This window comes from Hippopotamus amphibius, chromosome 15 (genome assembly GCF_030028045.1).
Source record: "Hippopotamus amphibius kiboko isolate mHipAmp2 chromosome 15, mHipAmp2.hap2, whole genome shotgun sequence".
Classification (NCBI taxonomy): domain Eukaryota; kingdom Metazoa; phylum Chordata; class Mammalia; order Artiodactyla; family Hippopotamidae; genus Hippopotamus; species Hippopotamus amphibius.
The window spans coordinates 68161723-68181219 of record NC_080200.1 but is presented as its reverse complement, the minus strand read 5'-3'; positions in this window follow the sequence as shown (position 1 = coordinate 68181219).

Genomic DNA, 19497 nt, shown 5'->3' with positions numbered 1-19497 from the left:
ACAGTTTATTTAGTCATCTCCCTAATTAAAGGTATCTATATTATTCCTAATTGTTTGCTATTTGCAGTGATCTTGCAACAAACATCCTTGTACATTTATTCTTATTTACTTGTATTTCTGCATGATCGTGTCCTAGGTCTGGGATTTCTAGGTCAAAAGGCATATGTAATTTTTAATTTCAAAATTATTGTGAAATGTTGCTTTCCATATATTCTGTCTCAAACATATCTATTTCATTATATACTTAAATAAGTTACATGAAATATTGATAATTAATGTGGTGATTTCATATATCTTATTCTAGTAGTAATTCTTTTTTCTTTTCCATCTTTACTTAATGTCCCCTCCAATTTCCCTCTGCTCTCTAAATTATACTTTCCTGTGATGGTTAAACTGCTAAATGTTTCAGTGATTTTTTTTTTTTTATTTCAGATTTTGACTTCTTACCTCCAGAAGTTCCATTTGGCTCTTGGGTGGATTTTTACTAGGTGTAGAATGAGAAAGTACAACACAGAAAGTTTAACATAATAGAAATCGATGACCAAAATAAAACAAACATCAAAACATGCCTGTGTTTATATATAAAAATATACGCAAATATATACATATATGGTGTAAAATAGGTACTAAATTTCTTAGGGAGAAGAAGACATAATGCTACCATAAATAATATGTATGTATATGAGAATATATGTGCATAAATTTCTCTTATAGTTTAGAATGAAGTGGAAATACTAGATTGTAAGACTAAAACATGGCTTCTTCAACGCCAGCAGGTGTAGCGTCTGAGCCTGTTGATGACCGTGATCATGAAGGTGCGGGGGGACTGGTACTTGACCACTGAATCAATTTGAAAAAACATATAGGTTTATTTACATTTGTTATTCCTTCTGGCCTCACTTTTAGAAATGGCTGTTATTCTTGTGACTTGTCTATTTCATTCAAGCTTTCAAATCTGGTGAAGGAAACAGCGTAGTCTAACTTAAGAAGGAAAGGAAAGGAAAGCAAATGTTCTTTAGCACATAGGTATTTTCCTTGTCAAATATTCAACCACTAAACACAAGTGAGTAACCATCACTAGCCAGAGTACCTATGCTGAAAGTTCATTAGTAAATTAGACCTGGAGAGAATCATTTCTAGAAAAGAGGGACTCATAGTTATGAAATTGTATAATTTTTCCCCATAAAAGTCATCGTTTAAGCCTCTCGACAGATCTCAGGATCCTGTCCTCCATGGAAAGCAAGAACATACCTGATGTAGATGAAAATTTTCAAAAATTAAAATCAGTCTCTTAGCAACCGCAGAGTTTTAAAGAGTTCACTTTCTTAATACCCGTTGAGAAGTGTGTTAATGATTAAATGGTTCCTAAAAGAAAGATTCTGAGCACCATCGGCTTGGGTGGGTGGGGGGAGGGGTTCCACGGAAGGCTCACGTGACTGAGGGTCTGAGCCTCACGTGGTGGCACTTGGTGGCAGTCCTGACATAGGGTCCACCTTCCAGCTGTCTTGGTAAGAGCAGCTGTGCCTCAGGATCTGGGATGGCATTCTGTGGGCTTCAGGTGACTTTCTCTGAGTGAGTCTCACTTGTAATCCATTTGACGATTTGCTATATAGTGTTATGTGAGAACAAATGTGATATTTCTGAGAATTGACGTTTTCAGCTCTTCACAATCCAAATATTTATATTTGGTTCTGAACCAAGCAGATAACAAGAGCTCAGCTACTCACTTCTGTGAAAGAAAAGTTATAGTCCATGAATGGAATAATTTTACAAATATTATTCTACTCTCAGCCCTTAGTACAAATAAGTGCCCAATATGAAAGAGATTTGCCAGGTGAGAATCAAGAGAGATGATGCTCTAGGGAGGACATCACATGAGCTGACACATTATCCTCAGAATAAATGTTTCTAATATGACACATTGTTTCAGACTCTGGGTGTAATTTATCATTTGTTTCAAATTTGGATTGTCCTTGGAATAATAAACAATCCGTCCGTTATTTTCTGACATCTCATAAGCTAGTGGTTACTGCATTTGCTCCACCAGCTTCTCTAAGGGCTTAGCTGTGCAGCTGCAGGCAGGTAGGAGCTGGGAACCCTGCAGGTGGAGGGAGACCGGAAACTTGCATGCTTTCACAGAGATCTCTGCTCTGCGTCAGTGGGAAGCTTGGTTCCAGATGTTTTGTGTGCTCTGTCCACCACTCTCTCTGGAATGACGTTTTATCTGGGATGGCAGTAAAGTTGTCACTAGAGAGTCAAGACTCACGCGGAGCATTCCTTAAGCTATAGCAAGGAGTAGATCCTAAGATCACATTTGCTAGGAAAACGTAAGGACATTTATCTAGACTTTTTAAAAAAAGCAACTTCAGAATGTCACATAGGTGATGAATTCTGAATCCCTAAATGACAATATGTGCAAAAATGGTATAGGACTTTTGACCGAATATAAATTTCCAATAAATCAACCATGATGAGTGTTCCACAGGAGCCCTATTTTATCTCAGTTCTTGTTTATAAATCCCTGGTGTTCAGACTCGGCCTAGGAGGCTGTGAGTACCTGTCAGACCTACTTGAATAGGAGCCTTAATCGGGGCACATCTTTAAAGATGGGAGTCATGGGTCTGGGGACATTTCAGCTACTGGCACAGAGGAAGAGAATGCTATTATTATCGAATAAATTATAGGCATTGCCCCATAAACTGACATAAGGTAGGGTTGATTCCAAAAGATTATTTATTTGGGGGTCCTTTCAAGGGGTTAGTTATTCAAGTACGTAAGGAGACTCTTTGTGAGGCTCTCCTGTGTGTAAAGCTGTCACACTGAGGAAGCCGGGCAGCGAGCTTAAAGTTTAGGTAATTGCAGGGACGGTGTATAAGTTTTCTGGGGCCGCCCTAACAAAGTATCACAGGCAGGGCATCTTAAAGCACAGAACTGTACTTTCTCCTAGTTCCAGATGCCACGGGTCCCAGACCACGGTACCAGCAGGAGTGGTATCTGATGAAGCCTCTCTCCTTGGCTTGAAGGTGGCTTTCTTGCTATCTTTTCCTCTCATTAGGACACCAGTCCTAGTGACTTAGGCTCACCCTTTTGCCCTTCTTTAACCCTCACCAGTTTATAAAGGCCCATTTCCAAATAGGGACATTCCAAGGCACTGGGGGTTGGAGTTTCGGTATGTGGATTTGGGAAAATACAGTTCAGTCTGTAATGGACAAGGTGAGATTGGAATGGTTTACCAGAGTGAGGATGACTGTCGCTAAATTCCAAAGTCTTGAGCTGACCTCTCCTGGAAAGTGGCTGTGTGTGAGGGGTTTTGTTCGCTGCTCTCTGGGAGGGTTTGTCCAGCCTTTTCTCTAGCACATCTCCTGTCTAAGCCTGGCAGCCTACCCTCCAGCTGGAGGGACGCAGCCCAGCCTCCTGCCCCCGTGTACAGGGTGCCCCCCCCCCCCACGTCTGCATGTGTCTTGGGGAAAGACACACCTCTGGGGGGCCCGGGGTCATGTGGCTCTGCCCCCTGCTCCCAGGGGACAGACGTCTCAAGGATTTAGCACCACCGCCCTTCCTACTGGGCCATTTGTGATCAGAAAAAGCTTGTCAAAACTTCGAGTAGGTGTCTTGGGAAAGAAAGTGGCGTGTGACAGCAGTGTGACAACGTGATAGATTCTCCAGTTGGAGGGGCAGGTGCCTGAATGTCACGACTGGAAACCATCGGCTGCGAGCGTGAGAGAATGCATGGAATGAGTGACCGACTCGATCAATCGAGTAACTGGGCTCACTTGCGGGAGCCGGGAAAGCTGCTGTTTGCATTTTTACTTCACCGTGCTGGTAATTGCTTCCTTTCTGTGCCCCATGGCTACGATAGATTTTTTTTTCCCATAATTATAATTTCAGCAAATTTTTGCAATTGTGAAATACTGCATTTTTACAGAAATCCAGCTGTCTTTCCCCATTGAGCAGAGCTTCGTTTCCTGTTGTGTTCATTCCGTTGTCTTCCTCACTCTGGGCACCCAGCTCCAAGAAGTCTTTACAGGGGCGGATTTATGATGGATGCCATCTGGTCTGATAGAAGGAAACAGATATTGATTTTTAATATTTTCTCCCAACTTGTTTACTCTAGGATAATACAGCAGCTGTATGGCAGCTTGTCTCCGAGTGGAAAGGATTATTACCACTGCCTTTTGATGAGATAAATTACCTAGGATGACTTGAATGGCTAAAGGGTATACTTTGATGTTATGTCGCTTCATTTACCCTTATGACTAAATGATTATTGATTTTATATTTTTAAGCTCTTGAAACGTGAAAATAAGTTGGTGGAGGAGCCCGGCTGTGTTCGTTTTATTAATTTATTTCTGCAGGGCATAATTCACTTTGGACCAGGTTGTGAAGGTTTTGGGTTCATGACCGGCAGTAGATACAGTTGCAGAGAAATGGCTTATTTATATAGTCATTGCGAGTAGTCCCAAAATCAATACAGCCTGGGATTGGATGATTAAACTCAGTCCCTTTGTGGGATTCATTCCTGTAGCTGCTGCTCCCATCATCCCGACCACAGCAGATCCGTGGGATCAAGTCTACAAATAGCAAGTTTGTTCGAGTTGAAATATTATTTTTGTTTGCTTATCATTTTTTTTTATCCGCGATGTTCATTCAAAGACATTTTAACAGCCCGGGAAAAAAAAAGTGATTGACTGCCTGCTTCAATGAAATCAGGAATCTGCATTCAAAGAGGCACCTCCCAGTGCCTTCTAGAATGTCCGTGTGAGGCTGCAGGGCAGGCTTGGATCAGAGGTCGGGGCTGTGCTGGGTGCTACAGCTGGGGCGCTTCTGCTGGCCGCAGAAATCCGACGTGTCCGCCAAGCCTTCAGCTGCTCTGTTGGTTCCCGACCGCTCGGTGCCTCTGTGTGCTGGGCAGATGCCTGCGTATTTCTGGGAAGGGTTGCCTGTCTTGTCATCATCTGATGTGTAGGCACTGGTCAGCGTCTGTGTGGCATGCCGTCGTCCGTCCAGTTCACGTCTATTACTCCCTGGTCAAGTGCAGAGACACCGTCTATAGAAAATCGGATTGTTTTTATTTCTCATAATTGTCTCTCTATTTATTTTCATAGATTTTAACATAACTCATCTTGTCTCATCTATTTCTTGTTAGTAAGAACATCTGGCTTGGTTACGGAGCCTCATAGCATCTCTGACATTGAGTTTAACCGTTGAAATGAGGGGTTTCAGTCTCTCACCTGATCTTCTCTACTTGCCACATACTCAGGGGTAAGAGACGCTCGGACCCGATGTGCAGGGGAGTGGGAGTAAGAGGGACTGATTTTCTAGGAAGATTTTGTGTTTATTGACTCAGACAGTCGACACACCAGAGGGAACGGAAACCTGGGAATCACGGCGGCGATGGGCGCCAGGCTTTCTCTCAATTTCAGCAGAATTCTCGGCCTGGAACTCCCCTCCCTGCCCCTCGGCACCGCCCTGCCCCTCATCCCCACCCGATGTGGCTGACAAGCATTCCTGTGCATCAGGGATTTCACTTCTGGGCCTGGTCCTGGATGGTATTTTAAAATCCCAAAATGTATATGCCAATTGCATTTGGTAATGTTCCTTTTTTCCCTGGGGATTTATTTCAGATAAAGTTAATGTTTGTAAAACTTAAAATCTGCCGACAGAGGTGACTACTCTACCCACACAGGAGAAGCAAATACGAGGCATTTCCTTCCCAAGACAGAGCTTCTCATTGTCGTAAGTCAAGGGGGCACATTTTACAGTGTTTAAAAAAAAGTGTAAAACACTTTTTCTTACTTTAGTCAGTATGTATGTATAATTAATATGTAGTAAATTATGTGGCTCCAGTTTAAAGCTTGTTTAAATGCATAGAATTTGAAGTCGAATGAAGAAATAAAATAACTTTCGGAGCAGTGTAATGTAATATGTTGATCAATTTTATAGGGGAGTGGTGAATATTTAATTAATCACCTTGTGACAATTATTCACACTGGTCGGAATCAAGGTCTCCATTAAAGCCAAAGAATAGCTTCATTACAAATGACCCATAAAAGTGTCAAGTGCCGGCTGAGAAGACAAGTAATTTCCTTTCCCTTTAAAACCATTAGATGGAATGATGGGGGTGGGGCAGGAGATGAAGGGCGTAATCCTGTGATCACAAAGAAAAGCTGAAACAGTAAATTTGACAGCTAGGCTGGAGAGGGTTAGAAAGCGATGGCTGTGTCCCTTCCAAGAGCCTTTAATTTCATCAGAGGACGAGAACGGCGGCATTCTGTCTTTCCTGGGCTTTTCTCTTTATCCTGCAGTATTTGCTTCGAATGCCGGTGCGCCAAGCTTTCTCGGTACCGGTGGACGTAAACAGAAGAAGGGACTTTCTTCACGAGCCTGCCGATGGCCCTGGGCAGCAGGAGGGCACGTCTGCGGCGCCGTGACTGCTGTCTGGGAAGGCTGGCCGCGTGCGAGGCCCGGCATCCGGACAGCGCACAGGGACCCATATGTCACCAGAGTCGGCACAAGCGCTTCTGGGCCTGGCCGCGAGGACTCAGGACACATTGATCACTGTGGCTCCTCTTCTGCCCAGAACAGTCTGGGAAGCTGATAACCGTTTCCACTTCACCAAATCCATTTCTTAATTTTTCAACGTTGGCCGAGAACCCTTGACGTTGATCAACTTTCAGATGCCAAGATAGGTCTCTGGGATTCAGGAACTCTTGCAGATGTTTTCCTGAGTGAAAAATATTTTCTTTCCACAATGACTCAGGGGTGCAAATTCATTTATGAGAATGTCAGGACTCCAGGGTCTTGGAGAAAATAATACAGAATAGACTGTCCCCCCCCCCGACCTCACTCCTCCCCGCCCGGCTGAGAGGGGCGCCCTGGGTGTGAAAATCAAAGTTTGGCTTTAAGAGATCCTGTTAGATTCTGGTGCTTGTGCTGTGAGAAGTGCTTAAGATATTTGAATTTAATTATAATTGTAAATGGCCTCTTTAACTGTTAGAATTTGTCTACAATTGGGCAAAACGCAAAGGGCTATTCCTAGATTTAACAGAAACACACTCTGAAGAGACGTGGGTTTTCCCAAGCTCGGCAAGTCTTGGCCACCCCTGAGACGTGATGCTTACGCGGGACTTCTCTTTATTTCTTTGAACCTCATCTATTTTAGGATCCTTCACTCTTGGGTAGCCTGGCTCCAGTGTACACACCCACACACACAAGTTCAAGTGGCCACTTTGGAGAACTAATGGCTATTGATGCTCGTTGGGACTTCTGAGATGTTATCTCACCCCGTAAAGACGTTGCGGTATGCCGTTTACATTGTATCTGGTGATTGTATAATCATTATTGATTTCCTTGTGTGTAGTACCTATGTCAAACAACCTGATGTATTTAAATGGCGATTATTTCAGTTCTATATCTACTAGGAGATAAGATCAAAGGCAGTTAAGTCTGCAATCGATGGGGGGGCAGGTAGCGTAATGTGCTTGTGCCTTTGCCTAGGCTATTATACAACTCAACAACCACTGAGAGTATTTAATAATTAACTTTCTAAAACAGGTTGAGATTTCGGGTCTGCAGAAGAATGAGGCTGGCAGATGGAGGGAGAGCATCCCACACTTGCCGCTAAAAGCATCTCGGCCGCGTGAATGCCAGCCGAGGGACGGATTGCTTTCAAAGATCCTGGAAAATCAGCCCGTGTGCTTCATTTACTCCTTGTTTTGTACAAATACTCCTGAAGAAATGAGAACCACATTGAGAATGATGTGCAATTTCCCCCAGGCTGGAGCCACTGCTCATTGTAGGGGTGGGGGATGCACGGGGAGCCCCACCGGTGGTGAGCAGGGTCGTCAGCTTAGTCTCCAGGGTGGTGCGGTGACTGTGCTTTCCTAATCAGCCAGCGGTACCCGGCTTGGGCCACTGGGTTGGATGTCGGGTCGGGCATATGTGTTTGAGGGCAAAGCAAGCTGATTTTATTGTGGTTAAAGAATGTTTTGTAGCATTTTCCTTTTTCAAGATACATTTTGGATTACAGTTTTTGGAATTCTTTGTAACGTAATAAAGAAATACTTGTTATTTTGGAAGGTACTAGCGCTACGTGTGAGGCAATCTAAGGAAATTTTACGGCAGTTAGAAAAATAAAGCTCCACCAAAACAAAATCTTAATATGAGACTTAACATACATATATATCAGTAGATACTTTTGGAAATTATTGTTTAGACAGTCTGCCTGGGCCGTGACTTTTGCGGACAGCAAGCCTTCTCACCCCCTCTACTTTCGTCTCCGGGCAGAGTGGGTGGGAGCATCTGCTCAGCCCTGAGAGATGTTTCTGTGGCTTCAAGAGGAAATTTATTCAGACTGTCTCCTTGGACCACATCATTTTTTTCTTTTCCGTGATGTTTATTAGAAGTTATCCTGCTTAGATGGGGTTGTTAACAGAACACCGAGGACAACCACAAAATCAAGTGAGGCCAGTTTTTCCAGGAAACCACAGATTCAATTTTAATGTCAGGTTCATGAATTGGAGTGATTTGTTACAATGGCCTGGTTCACATTTGCAGATGAAAAGTTCATAGTGCAAAACATACTGAAACATCATCTTCTAAGCTTTCCAGAACACATTTGGATCCAGTCTCAGATAAAGTCTAGGAATGTCTGGAAAGCAAAGGGAAACCCACAGCAATCGACCCGTATTTCAGGTGGAAAAACCAATGGTGCAGCAGGGGTGTGCCTGCCCTGGGACACTCAGGCCACTTGGAGGTGCACGTCCTGCTGCCTCACCAGCTCCCCTGCCACGGGAGGAAGGCACAGAGGATTCTCGAGTTTCCCCTGGATTCCCCGAACACCTCGCTGCAGCTGCCACATGGAAACTGAGTTCCAGCAGGTCCTCAGCACAGTGTACCTGGATAGGAGTGGAATGAAGTGACTTGGGTCACACTCTGGTCAAAACACAATAACCTTACTAAGAACATTTGATTCGTTTTGTATTTGATTTGCTGATTTTAGGTTATCTCATATTTAGTTTTAGAGTCCAATTCATTACATTCACCCCTTACACTAGTTTCATGTGATGTCTAATAGAGTAATATTTTTTTTCATTATTTTTATTCGTTTTGTTTTTTTTTAGATAAGATCATGGCTGGAAAAATGTAGAAAGTATTTTATTTTTAAATTTTTAAAAAATTTTTTAACCTTTTTTTTTATATTGCAGTATAGTTGATTAACAATGTTGTGTTAGTTTCAGGTATACAGCAACATGATTCAGTTATACATATACATGTATCTATTCGTTTCCCACTTAGGTTGTTACATAATATGGAGCAGAGTTCCCTGTGCTCTACAGTAGAAAGTATTTCAAAATTGAGGGGGCTGTATTTCACACTGTTTTCTGTGGACAATCTGATTTTGAAATGTGAAATTTCATGCACTTCAAGGAATGGCAGCACTGGGCCGCAGTGAGGTGGAAAGCCCAGGGGCTTCTGCCTGATAACACGTTTTGTCCCCAGAGTTCACACGCTGAGTGGGTGACGCTGAGGCCGTCCGCACCCCAGACCTCACTGGGCGCTCTCTGTGTGGACCCTGGGGGGACAGGCAGGATCAACAGCACTCAGCCCTCAGGGTGGAGACTCTGGAACTCTGTACACATTAGGACCTGTGCAATCACGGCGTGGTTCTGTACAGACGTGGGGGGACCACCTCTGCTGGGGAAGTTTCAGGGTCCACTGGGCCGCCTCCTGGCAGGGTCTCTGCAAGCATCAGGACCGTGAAGGGACCCCCGTGGGTCTCAGGCTGGCCTCTCCCCAAGCCAGCCCTGGGATGGGGAGGCCTGGATCAGAAAATGCCTCCAGGACAACCTGGTGGGGTGTAGGGGGCTGGACCTGGAAATGGAGGGGGCACTTATGGTATGGGGTCCAGCAAGTCCCATAGGGGGCCTCTGGGAGGTGCCCCAGCAGCTCTAGGAACCCCAGAGTTGCCCATGGGGCAAAGGGGGAGGGGAGGGAGTAGGGACAGTGACACCCCATCCCTCTAAGGCTGGTTAGGGGGCATCCTGGGAGAACATCCTTGTCAATTCCCAGGCAGAGTAGGTTCTGGGAGGTGCTGGCAGCCTCTGACTGTGACTCGGGTGTGGGCTGCTGTGCGTGAAGGCAGACCAGGGCTGGTGCCTGAAGACGGTGATGGGTCAGAGGGGACATGGGAGCCCCCCGACAGCAGCCACCCAGAGACCCATTTCTTCACAGCTCGTCTAATTTTATGCTGGATTTGGCTACAAACATAAACTTTCCACCTAAATATCAAAAATACTCATTAAATGTGACTATTTAAAAATATGTTTCGTTCTAACTGCCACTTGAACATCGCGCAGACGTTTCTGACAGTACCGTTTCACTGAGAGCATCTCTGAAGGGAGCACCGAGCGTGGCGTGCTCACCAGCCCTAGAAACATCCAGACTGCAGACTGGATCAGGTCAAGGTGAGGCCACAGAGACCCAATCCCCTGTGACCAGTGTCCTTAGAAGACAGCGGCTGTAGGAGGGAGATGTCATGGGAAGGCTGAGGCGCAGAGAGGAGGGATGCCTCTACCAGCCAAGGATGGTCAGATTGTCTCCAGGACCAGAAGCAGGAAGACGAGGAAGCATCCTTCCCTGCACTGTCCAGAGGGGGCACAGCCTTGCCGACACCCTGACTTTCAGCCTCCAGAGCCATGAGGCTGTGTGATCGGGTTGTCTTAGGCCGTCTAGTTTGTGGCGCTTTGTTATGGCAGCTCAGGAAACGGATGTAGACCCACCTAATAAAGTGGTTGTCAAACTGTCACCCGAGCATGGATGCCAGTGACATCTGCTATCAGGGGTGTGGACTCTCCCCGGGGCCCCTGTCCCATCTCGGAAGGAGAGGCGGCTCGGGGAGGAGAGGACGAGGGCCACCCTGGCCGTTGAGCTGCTCCCTGGCCGTGTTGGGTGGGCGACGTCTTACAGAGGAGGGCCGCCCTGACGGAGGGGCCGGGCCTGCAGCCCAACCAGCCTGGGTCCCCAGCTTCCTGCCTGCGCCTCCTCTGGGGCCACGCTCGGGTCTGTCTGGGCTTGTCCACTCCGCGCAGACTCTAAGGGGCCGCCCCTGGCTGGTTTCATCGCTCCCAACTCCAGCCTGCCAGTCCGCTCCGTGATGCTTGAAACCACTTTGAAGTCTCTGCTGCTATTTATTTAAGTCTCCTCAAATTCCACTCATGATCCTTATCTGCAGCCTAATAGTTTGCTTTCTCCAGAAATTTCCGTGCTTGCGTAGGTGTATTGGTTAGCTAGGCTGCCGTACAGAGTAGCAGACTTCCCGTGGTGGTGGGGGGACGATGGGGGGACTTAAGTCATAAAGACTTACTGTCTCAGGGTTCTACAGTCTAGAAGTCCAAGATCAAGGAGCTGGCAGGACCACGCTCCCTCTGGAGACACAGGGAAGGGGCTATTCCAGGCCCCTGTCCTGGACTCTGGGAGTTCCTCTCTGTAACAGGGTAACTCCAGTCTTCACCTGACGTCCTCCTTGTGTGCATGGCTGCCCCCGCACCCACATTTTCCTCTTTTTACGAGGACATGGGTCGTTCTGCCTTAATGACCTCATCTTCACTTGATTACTCTGTAAAGACCCCATCTCCAAACAGTCACATTCTCAGGTCCCAGGACTCCAAGAGACCTTTTTGGAGGGCACAGTTCAGCTTGTAACTGTGGGCTCTTGCGGAGCCCTGGAAACTACCAGCTGCCTGGGATCATCTTTCCTGTGAGGGCCTGGCAATCCCCACTTGGTCCCCCGAGGGATGACCCCACCATCCACTCCCCCTGCCTGGGAGGGTACGGACCCCCAGGGTCACTGTGCTTACACTGGCTCCCGGCTCTGAGGCTCAGGGCTGAGTGGCCCCTGTGGCTGGGCTGCTGGACCCAGACGCACCTGGTGGGACAAGAGGTAGGTAACTAACATCCCTCTGGCCCATGTCATCTCTGGCTTGGGTCAATCCAGCAAAAGCTGGGATATGTTGGTACCACCAAGAGACACACCCATCGGGCTTTATCTAGAGCTGGCATGAAATGGCCCAGTCCTTTCATGACCCTGGGCAGTAATCTTCCCCTGGGTGTGTGCCGAGTAAGCCTGCCTGACATAATCTTCCCCTGAGCACAGGCTGCTGCTTCCCCGAGGTGATGCGTGCACTCTGAGGGGCAAGCTGGCCAGGACCGTGGTCCAGGGATGACAGGGATGGCCTGAGAGGACCTTGTGGATCCTTCCACAGCCACAGAGAAAAGACCGACTGTTCTCACTGACAGGGCAGCTGGGAACCTCACTCAGACCACACTTATCCCACCCAGAAACCTTTCCAGGTACATATTTGAATTCCCTTTGACAAGTGGGGACACTGGGTTTTAAAATTATAAACAAAACTTGCCCAGGATCACATGGCTGGTAAACAGAGCAAGGGTTTGGACCTAGTGGACCTGAAACCAAAGACCATGCAGTTTCCGTGTGTAAATCATGGTTTTAGGTTTTTCCTGATGTGTTCGTTTCCCATTGCTGCTCTAACAAATTGCCACAAACGTTGTGGCTTATAATGGTGGGATTTTCTTCTCATAATTCTGGAGGCCAGAAGCCTGAAATGAGTCTTGTAGGGTTAATTCAAGGTGTCACAGGACTGGAGGCTCCAAGGTCAGTTTGGAGTGGGGGGTAGGTTTCCTTGCCATTTCCAGCTCCTGGTGGCTGCCAGCATTCTTTGGTTTGTGACTGCATCACTCCAGTCTCTGCATTCATGGTCACATCACCTCCTCCTCTGTCAAATCTCCCTCTGCCTCCTTCTGATAAGAACACATGTGATGGCATTCATGCCACCTGGATACACCAGGACAATCTCCCTGTCTCATGGTCCTTAACTTAATCACACCTGCAAAGTCCCTTCTCCCACATCAGGTAACACTCAGGTTCCCAGGACGAGGACTTGATGTCTTTGGGGGACATTATTCAGACCTGGGGGGTGCTGCTCTGATCTCGCCCCCACCCCAGGGAAATAAGCTGCCAGAGAACCTCTAGGATCATGGTCAGTGCACCACCTGGCTCTAGTACCACCCAGACCCAACCGCTGCTCACCTCTTCCACAGCTATCAGCTGGTCATTTCTGCCCAGTGTGGGGCTCTTCAAGGGTGCATCCTCTTCCCCACAGCCCTCCTGGGTTGGCTGCTGTCAGGGGAGTGACCCTGCTCACAGGAGGTAGGGCTGCAGTTGCCCAGCAAGGGCAGGGCTTCTATCCTTGTTCTCACAAAGCGACACTTTTTCTTGTCTTTGTGAGTGTATTTACACTTATGTAATTTTAAACTTGATTTCCTTGAAAAACTCCTGATTGCAGGATTACTAGATTACAAAAGAAGGACAGACATTTTATGTCTGTTTTTATGTATTGCCAAAATAGGATTTGGATCAACTATTAAAAAACCCAGAGAAACCTATTTCTTAACAAATTTCTTAAAGTAGTTTTACTGTTTCATGTCTTATTGCATTGGCCTAAATCATCAAAATCAACTTTAATAATGTTCTTATTCTTGTTTCTATTCTAATTGTAAATGTAACCTTAGCATTTTCCCTAATTATAATTGTCTTTTGATTTAAAATTCTGTCTGTTGTTGATTTATAACTTATCATGTGAAGAAAATGTTTGCGTTTCCATGCTTCTGTCTGAATGTTAGAAGTTTGAATTTCATTAGTTGCTGCCTCTCCATCTATTAAGCTCACATAGTTTGAATTACTTAATTTACTTCTCTGGTACAATCACAGCATTCCCTTACACTGATAACCATCATGTAGATAAATCATCACACAGAACTGACCAAGTAATTTCAGATCATGGAACAAGCATGACGTAGAAAAGGTTGTCGTTCCTGAGCAGCGTTTGCACCATCCCTAAGTCACAGGAGAGCTCAGTGAAAACATGTGCAAGTGAATTGACAGGACTGAAATGATCCCTCCAAACATCCCTCCAAACAGTGGTGTCATCCTTATACACACACACACACACACACACACACACGCACACATGCATGCACAGGCGAACACACAGAAATGCATGCCTGCACACATGCAAGCACACACAACATAGTTCCCATATACATGCGCAGGCACATACCACACACTCACACACTCACACCCAGGCACACAGGTTTATCTCCACCATTCTGTACATGCAAGGTCACTTCCTGCATGGCACGCCGTCAGTCCCACTTGTCAAATCTTCTCTGTCCTTTGTCTCTGACCATCACCAAAGCCGCGGACTCGGGGAAAGGGATGAATTTCTTTCTGATACGCTAGGAAAATTAAGTTGTGATCTGAAGCATAAGCATTAATTTTCATACCAGTGAGAGGAAATTGCATCTTAGCTCAGCTGCTAAAATATGTGCTCTTACTGAGACGAATTTCACCTAGGAGACACGATTCTAAAGAGTAATCTTTGGTAGGTCTGTGACATTCAGACTTTCTCGAGTAAGTGTATGTTACAAATTAAGTAATTTTAGTAATTTGTAACCTCTTCAAATATTTCAATGACATTTCCTTTGCTTACTATTTTGCTACATTTTTACCCAAATTGCCAGCTAACTTCCCAAGTGTCCAAAAAAGCTAATTTGACTGTGATGGCCAAGCCAAAAAAGATCGCATATTACATCACTTTGCCGGTGGGTAATCAACAATGAGAAACATTTTCTCCACAGTGTGGTGACAAGGAAATGCCAGCTTGGCCATCAGCAGAGAATATTTAAGGGTCAAGCAGCCAATCTAAGGAATTTCCTGTGTCTATATTTTTCCATTTCAGATGTGTGTAGTAGTTTACTATTTTACTTCTTAGTCTTTATGTGCAGGAGAAAGAAAAAAAAAAAGATGACTGAGCCAAACTTTACTATTTGAAAACTTAACCTGGGCACCAGACCTAGGGTCACCATTATGGCCTCGGTCCCTGACAGCTGCTGGTGACCTCCCCAAGGCTAAGATCTTTCTCCCATCTGACACCTCCATGCTATCCCTTTGCATTAAAAAAAATTCAGTATCTTTTTGGAAAAGCAGTTTCGGCAATGAGGGCATTTACAGAATGTTTTAATGACTAGGATGTCCTGTTTACTCTAAGAAAAGATGGTCGCAAAAACCACACAAGCTGTTGAGGGCAAGACAGGCTGGTGCCCTACCCCACTCACGGGCTGCCTTTTACTTTCCAACTCACAATAATACCCTTTCAGGCCATTGAAAACTTGCTTCCATGTAAAAGCACATCTTAGCAATTTGAATCATTATCCCACCTGTTTGAGTCCATTTTAAGCAAACTGTGAAGCGAAAGGGGAAAAATAAGTGTTCATTTGTACTTGTTCGCAGTGACTGCTGCCAAGCAGTTCCAGTAGCGACTTTCCAACGGGAAGCACTGAGCAACCATGCCTCATCAACCATGAGTTTCAGTAAAGTCAGAATACCATGGCCGTGAGGAATGTTTCTGTTGTTTGCAAATATGGGCATATGTGTTCTGATTTTTAAAAATTTAACCCAAAATGAGGAGTTCATCAAATACTTAATGAATTCCTATTGCTTGAAATTATGAAGCTGGATGCCTGGAAAGTTTCTGATATTTCTTTAGAGCTTTCTTGCGATTCTTTCTGGGATGTCTAATGAAAGAGAGAGGAGACTCAGGTCTGTGGAGGTTCCATGGCCTTTGCAGAAACCCCCACTCTGACATTTCCGTGCCAATTAATGCTCTCTGGGAAGCCGGAGGCTCTGTAGAGGGGACTCGACTCTGTTTTCACTTTGCCTGCTGTGGAAGCTTCTCTGGTGGTCGTGGAATTTATATTAGGAATTTCCTGTGTCCTGCCAAGAATTTTCTAATGCTACAAATGTGGCTTATACAAACTAACTAGTCACTATTATGTACATAGAACTGTGCTTCATTTTTAATTAAAGCAAAACCCTTTGGTTCCCCCTTTGCCCTTGGCAATCCTACATTTCATTTTACTTTTCTCAAATGAGGGGAGTTTGATGACTCTCACAATAGATAAGCTCAGAGGTTGGGATGGAATTCAAGCGTGGTTTGATCAAGCCTCTGGATCTGTTCAGCTGTGATGGTCTTAGAGCTGCCCTCCTCCACGTGTGGCTGTCACCCCAGAATCACTTCCCTTATCATGGTGCGTAAGGACAAGTTATGCTTTGTGCTCGCGAGAGGGTGGCTGCACCCCTGAGCCGACGTGTGCTCCAGGTTCATCCACCGGGATGGAGCCCCAGGGCCCTGATGATGCAGGTTCTGAGCAGGGACATTGGGCTGTGCTCATCCACCTGTCACTGCTATACGCCTCCGCCCAGGTCCTGCTAAGGTCGGCCCCCCACCCACCGCCCCAGAGCACACAGCCTGCCTGGGGAGGAGGGGGGCGTGCAATGGTTATTCTCCATGGACTTCAGCGCATGCAGAGTAATCCAATGGTACTGATCGTGCTGCTGCAAGCTTCACGGGTTGGTGGTGGCGATGGAGAAACCTCTGCAAAGAAAACCGGGAGGGCATGACTGCTCTGCCCTCAGGTTGCACCTGTCCACACCTGGTTCACAGCATGGCAGTCTGTGCTCCAGGTGGTGAGGGCGTAAATCAGAAAGGTCCTGTCTTCCATCCGTTGGACCCCACGTCTTGATGATTCTGGGCTCAGCCCCTCACCCTGACCTCAGCACCAGCCTCTGGTTTGCTGTCCTGGTATTGGAAGCACAGCCCTCTCCTGCTACTTTTAAATCAAGTTGCTCACTGGGCCCTGGAGTCACATGTGGGCTCAGAGGGACCCCAGCCTGGCCTTGGCCCTGTTCCTCTGTACCAGACAGCTGCCTGGGTGGACAGGGGCGGCCTCCGATGAATCCATGAGACAGTGTTTCTAGGTAGCAGAAGGTTTTTAACATCACCGAGCTCTCTCGGCCCAGGGCCCTGTGCTTTGCATGACCCGGAGGAGTTCAGGGTCACAGCATCCATGGCAGGAGGCCACGCCCACCAGAGGCTCCTGGAAAATCCAAGGGCCAGACATTCAACAGTGGCTCAAGACAGAAGGACTCAGTGCCGTGGAGAAAGATGACATTGAAACCCAGACTCCTGCCCTCAGGAGGCTGCCTATTCATTTATTTATTTGTTTTCCTGGGAGACAAGTGATTTATGCAGATAGTTATAAATCAGCTCTCTTTTGTGAAAATGCATTTTTCAGTTTAAAGGATGCTGAGCCATCATCACTATTTTCACAAATTCAGTGCTACTGTAGAGGTAAAAACAAAGAACCCAGAGACCCTGGAGAGGTTTGCAGAACAGAGCTGCCTGCCTGCAGGAAGCAGGGTTTCTGTGACCAGAGATCTGGCATCTACAGGCCAGAGGCAGGAAAGGTGCTGGGGCTGGAGCCCTGCGGGGGGACCGGGATGGGGCCAGGACACTCAGGAAGGGGGTGTGAGCTTTCTCTATGTAGAGCAGGAGCTGGCAGAGGTGTGTGAGGCAGAAAGGAACACGAATCCATTTTGACTTTTGCAGAAACTCTGGCAGCAGCCAAGGAAGGTGCTTCAGAGGGGCAAGGTGGGGACAAGGGTGGTGGGATGGCCGTGACGCTGGGGAAGTACAGTGGGAGAACGTGAGGATGCTGTGGCAGGAACGGGGAGAGGAAGCAAGAGTGGTCCTGAGATTTCCCGCCTGAGAGAAGAGGAGGATAAAGACATGGTTTACTGAGCCAGGGAACACAGTTGAGGCAGGATGGATGGATGAATAGATGGATAGATGGATGGATGGATGGATGGATGGATGGATGGGAGAGGCAGGGCCATCTGGTCGACCTGAGCAGCAAGCCTTGGAGCTGGACAGGAGGGCTCGTCCCTGAGGAAGGAGGCTGTCGGTGGGGGGATCTCTCAGATCACGAGCACTCTGCTGGGCACCTCCCACGACGGCTCCCACTCCCACCTGATCCTGCCTCTCCCCGCTGGGGTCTACTCCGCTGCGCTTGGGGGCCACGGAGGGCTGAACTCACTGCCATCTCACCAGGCTTGGGAGCCATGGGAGGGATACTTGGAACCAATAACTTCTTTACGTCGGTCCCCAAGGGACAGGTGGGATTTGGTCAGGTGGAGGTGAGGGGCAGGGCACTCCTGGGAGGTAGAGCCGCTTGTTGGGGGCAGAACCAGAGACACGTTTTGAGTGCAGTCCGGGTGCAGAAGGATTGGGTGGGGGAGGAGCAAAGTGCTCAGGTCTCCAAGCACCGCGTCTCCCTGCGTCCGCAAAAAGGAAGATGCTCATTGGAAGATGGGAAAGTCTGCAAGCCCCAGCGACTCCAGTGCTGGGAAGGGAACCAGCAGGACCATCAGGATTTCGCCTCAGGATTGGACGTGGCTGCTAAGTGTGCTCTTCTGCTTCTAGAAATTCGTTTAATTAAACAGATTCGAGTCCCCCCACCTTAAGCAGATACAAGGAGCAACTTTTGGTAGGTGATGGCATTTTGGAAACAAGAACATGACATAGTTTCTGAAAGTTTCCATGGAAAATATGAACTGAATATAGAAGCTGATAGACCCTCCGTGTGTGACGTGAGGTGACATCTTTCATTTGGTTTTCAGCCTTTACTTAGCAAACATTATTTAAGAAGTTGCTGAGGCAAAGGAGAGGATCCAGGGGCCCACTAACGATGGCCGTTTTGCAAACACACACGACGGCTCAGCCACCCATGAAGGCCCAGCTCAGCCAACACAAACCACGTCCACCTCCAGTGCAGGTAAAGGCAACCCTATGATCACAGGCTTGAGGTACTTAAGGTCTAGATCTATTATTATTGCAAATAATAATCAAAGTGAAGATTGCTTCCGCTCTAGTACAGTACTCCACAAAAATTGATTTTCCTGGGGTCTGCATGGGTGTTTAAGCCTCCTTTTCCTTTGGTCTCCAAGGTGGATGGGTATTTCATTGCATCTACCCCTTAAATTCCAAATGAATGATGGGCATAGTATTGATACACTCACAAGAGGATGCTTTTAAAACCACAAATCTTTTTCCAGTGCCTTTATGATCCAATCGACCACGGACATTGGGCAAACCCTCTGATTTTTATGAAGGAATTCCTTGTAAGTAAGGAGAATGCCTGTGCATGAAAATGTCTTTGCCCTTCGGACCATCGAGTCGTGCATTTTCCAAGCAGGTTTCTCCCTGGTTGAGGAGGTCGGATGCAGAGCCAGGGACAGCGGCTGCTCTGTTTCTCCCAGCAGAGGGCCCCCATCAGGGAAGTGCGGTCTGGTGTTATCAAACAGTGATTAAGTCCTCCAGCCATAGTCCTTTACACTTGCTAATCTTGGTGACTGTTTACATGCTACTATTTGTTAAATGGCAAAGTTTATTGATTTGGCAAATTCAGTCCCACATTGTAGATTTTCTCCCAGTCTGTGTTGCTACATGTGGTTCAGCATTTTTAAATGTCAACTGCAAAGTATTATTGATCGGTAATTAAAAGTGCAGAGAAAAATTA